We start from the raw sequence: 5000 nt of genomic DNA, 5'->3' as shown, positions 1-5000 counted from the left end.
AATCTCCAATTCTTTTTGTTAATGGTGGCTTATAAAGTGCCCTCCACTCTGGTTTTACATTTTCATCAACTTCAAGAATAGTGCGCCAAGGTGAATCAACTCTTTCATGCAACCCTTTTTTGTTGAAAACTTTTACACAAGCATTGTAAAAAACTTTTCCCCCAACTTTATATAAATCCATATCGGATACATTTTCCAAAAAAACTCCAGAATTTTCCCCTATATTTGGGGACAAAAAACACTTTGGAAAAGCATCTTTATCGCTAGGCAGAAGTTTCTTAGCAAAACAGTTTCCAAGCATGTTCAACTCTTTCGCTGTAAATACAGACTGTAAATTCTGAAGAAATCTTTCAACAATTCGAACTGATTTAATACCTAATAAGGCAGCCACATTTTCCACATTTTTAAAACAGGGACCAGTCACATTAATTAAACGCCCCAGTGTTACAATTTTGGATTTAATAAGAGCACCATTTGATAATCCACATGCATGTGAGATATCCAGACGAGCACCATAAATCATGGGTTCTTCGAGTAACCAAAAAAGAGAATCTGTCTCAGTTCTTTTCACTTTAAAAAGGTCCCAAACTTTAAACAGATTTCTATAAAAAACAGGAAGCTCCGTTGTTCTGATTCTCTTTGGATCCATCAAAAATAAATTTTCGCTTAAACAGAGTTCATCAACGGACTGAAGTATAACACAGGCCACTGACTTCCAGGCCATGTTCTCTGAGCTGGTAAGCAAGCGTTGTATGAATTGTAGCCGAAAGGCCGCAGTCCTGCTTTGTACATGTATGAGTCCTTGACCCCCTTCTTCTTTTTTTACATACAAGATATTGTGCGGTATCCAGTGTAACTTGTCCCAAAAAAAGTCCAATAAAACAGACTGGATCTTTGCAAGTAAATAAGCTGGTGGGTCAATGCAGGCCATCCGGTGCCACAAAGAGGAAGCCACCAAATTATTAATCACCAAAGTACGTCCTCTGTATGATAAATTTGGTACAAGCCATTTCCATTTTTCAAGTCGGCTCTTAAGCTTTTCAACAGTTCCGATCCAGTTTTTTTGAGATACTGTCTCATTTCCTAAAAAAACTCCCAAGTATCTCAAACCATCTCTTGTCCAGCATAGACCTCCTGGAAGATTTGGTAGTGCTCTACATTTCCACTCTCCCATCAAAACTGCCTCACTTTTATTCCAATTAATTCTTGCAGATGAAATTGATCCAAAATTTTTTAGTGTCTCAAGTAATACATCAACATCACTTTGTTTATTAATCATCACCACTACATCATCTGCATATGCAGACAGACACAGAGGAATCTTACAATTCTGTAGAGACACTCCTTCTAGAACTCTCCTTAAAACACTTAAAAGTGGTTCTATTGCAAGGGTGTATAATAACCCTGAGAGTGAACAGCCTTGTCGTACTCCTCGACCCACTTTGAAAGGAGCACATAAGCCACCATTAATCTTCAGAATACTCTCAATATCACAATATAGGATCTTAACATAAGATAAAAAATCTGAGTTAAAACCAAAAGCCTGAAGCGTCTTCCACAAATAGTTGTGTTCGACGCGATCAAACGCTTTTTCTTGATCTAAGGAAATCAAGCCTATGTCAAGACCAAACATTTTAGTTACATCAAACAAATCTCTGATTAAATGAATGTTGTCAAAAATTGACCTACCAGGCACACAATATGACTGGTCAGGATGAATGACTTCATCTAAAAACTCACCCAAACGGGTAGCTAGTACTTTAGATAACAGTTTATAATCACAACACAATAAGGACACGGGTCTCCAATTTTTTATATCACTTAAATTACCTTTCTTAGGCAAAAGGGTCAAGACCGCTCTTCTACAACTTATTGGCAATTGTCCTTTTGTTAAACTGTCATTAAGAACTAATAACAAATCTTCTCCTATAACAGACCAAAAACTTTTGTAAAACTCAATCGGGATTCCATCTAATCCAGGAACTTTACCATTGTCCATACTTTGAAGAGCTTTAAACAATTCTTCCAGGCCAATAGGCTTTGAAAGTGCTATATTTGCTTTTTTTGACATTTTTGGTAATTGTCCAAAAAAAGCCTTCTCTAAGTCTTTATCTTCTTTATAATCAGACTTGTAAAGTTTTTCATAAAAACAAACTGCTCTTTCTCTTATTTCCTTAGAGTCTGACAACAAAGATCCAGACTCAGAAAGTAATGAATGAATAAAACGTTTCTGGCCATTCTTTTTTTCTAAACCAAAGAAATATTTCGATGGTACATCCATCTGTTCTATGGTTTTAAAACGCGATCTGACCAGCGCCCCCTGTGCCTTCATCTCTTGTAGGTCAGATAAAGCAGTCTTCTTTAAAAAAAGAGAATCGACATACGCTTGATTTTCACTTAATTGTGCCATATCTTGAAGATTAAGAATTTCAGCTTCTAAAACTCTTATTGACTTAGCGGTCTCCTTTGTGATATTTTGAGTATACTGTTGACAAAAAACCTTGATTTGAGTCTTGCCAAAATCCCACCAACTCTGCAGAGAAGAAAAAGAAACTTTTTCATTTTTAAAATTTTTCCAAAAAAAATCAAAAGTCTCAAAAGTTTAAAAAAGGCATCATTTATCAAAGCAGTGTTAAAATGCCAATACGCACTCCTTGGTGAGACAGAATTGAAGAAAACACTGCAAATAACTAAACTGTGGTCTGAAAAACCAACCGGATTTATTATACAGCTCTTAAAAACACTGTGATGGTGTTTAAAACTGTAAAATCTATCTAGTCTTGCTAAAGACAATAGATTTTCGTGTGCATGAGCCCATGTATATTGCCGTAAATCTCCGTTTATGCTTCTCCAGACATCACATAGATCGTTTCTTTCTATTATTTCACAAAGCCGCTTACGAGAAGGCATATGTGGCTCTATATGATTACGATCAATATTTTGTTCAACACAATTAAAATCACCACCAAGAAATAAATACTCTTCGCTATTACATTTATCTAATGTTGAGCATAGAATATCTAAAAAAGCAACTCTCTCTATTGGAAAAGTGGGAGCATACACACAAATAAAAACCAAAACATATTTTTCAAAAAAAGCTTGAATTTTTAAAAGTCTCCCCTTCACTATTTCTTCTATCTTAAAAGAGCATGGAGTAAACTTCTTTGCAAACATGATGGCAACTCCTCCACTACGTGAAGTTTTATGACTTAGAAATATATGACCATTCCATTCTTTTATCCAGTCTGTAGCATTTCTATCATCACTGTGTGTTTCTTGTAAAAAAAGAACATCAAGTTGTTTCTGCCTTATTGTTTCATGCACTTGCATTCTCTTTACATCATCTCTGGCTCCGTTCACATTTAAAGATGCTATACGGATATCTGCCATGTGTAAAGAAAAAAAGAAACTTACAAAAAATAATCTATACAGAAACACACAGCCACTCAAGGCAAAGGATCTATGCCACTTTATCATCATTATTCAGCTGGTTTTGGATTTTTGTAACAAATTTTTTCAGTCGATATACTTCTTTATCCAGAAAGGAACCTTCACTCATCAGATTCTTAGTACTTTCTGCAAACCGTTTCAGGTCTGGGAAAAAATCAGCAACCTGTACTCCTCTCTGATTTTTTGTTACTTTTAAAAACTTCTTAATTTCTTCAGCACTGTAATCATTACATATCCACTCGCTTTGTGAACAACTTGAAGCACTAGAATCAGACAATTCACTTTCACTTTCAATATTATCTGTATCATTTTTCTGATCTTTTCTTGCTTGTTTTGAAACTCTTTCTTTATCGTTGTTTCTCCTTTTTAGAGGAGTTTTAAAGACAGCTTGATCTATGTCTTCACACATATTTACACTGTCTGATACAGACTCTATATCAGATAAACAATTCGTTGAACTGCTTTGTGTGTCCATCAATTCTTCAAAAATCACATTAGCTTCTTGAAGCAAGCTTACATTTGACTGTGCCTGACCCTTATCAGTCAAATCCGAATCTTTCACTACCATCATAGTTTTAACAACAGTTTCAACTGTTTGTTCACAGGCAACTTTGTTAATTGTGTCTTTGACACACTGTGCTGAATTCACAGTTGCTGAGTTTACAGGTAGGTTTACTGAAATCACAGGTACTGACACAGATGTTCCAGCAACACTTTCCACATCTTGCACCACACTCTCATCTATCATGTCCTGCCTTGTACGTGTATTTTCGGGACAAGCACGAGCCAAATGCCCCGTTTTTCCACATCCAAAACACTTCATTGTAGTGTCAGTGGATACATAGACAGTATAGTCAAAATCATCAACTCTGAATTTCAGATTTAAATTCAGTTCAGTTCTGTTCTCACTCAAAATCATATAAGTGAATCTCCTAAAAGACACCACATGTTTGATTAAGTCCGATTTACTCCCGATCGCGATCTTTTTCACAGGAGCAACTAGCTTCCCGAAACGTGACAATTCTTTAACCAAAGCTTCATCTTTGATAAAAGGTGGAATATTAGACAAAATAACTTTCCTCGCAGGTGTTGAAAGAGAAAGCACAGGTGTAAAAAGACCACGAATTACAACTCCTCTTTCAACAACATTATTGGCCTTTTCAACAGTGTTCAAAAAACAAACAACCGCATTGCTCATTCTTGACGCTGCTAAAATACTCTTATGTCCAACAATCTCACCGATAGCTAAGACACAATCTTCCACACTTGCTGCGGCCGTCACTTTAACCCCGTGACGCCGTGTTAATGAATCAAGTGAGTCAACACCTTGGGCCGCCATGCCCTCGGTGATATACTGATAATCAACGGCCAGAAAAAAAAACTATATTGTTTTATCTACTCAATACAGATTAAACGTCAAAAAATAACGATATTCAACTAAGAAAAAAAGGCCACAGCGGGCAGAAAACTCATTCAAACTCACCACACGTTCTCCACGCTCGCTCACTCAACAGACGCTCACTCAACAGACGCTCACTCATGCGCACAAG

General features: G+C 36.4%; 1 protein-coding gene across 2 annotated transcripts in view; it reads right to left on the bottom strand.

Annotated features, from left to right (window-relative positions):
* nup54 (nucleoporin 54) overlaps positions 1-5000 on the bottom strand; it is a 35859-nt gene that overhangs the window by 18223 nt on the left and 12636 nt on the right. The window lies entirely within an intron of this gene.

Source organism: Rutilus rutilus (genome assembly GCF_951802725.1).
Source record: "Rutilus rutilus genome assembly, chromosome: 18".
Classification (NCBI taxonomy): Eukaryota; Metazoa; Chordata; class Actinopteri; order Cypriniformes; family Leuciscidae; genus Rutilus; species Rutilus rutilus.
This window is presented reverse-complemented; position numbering and strand designations above follow the sequence as displayed.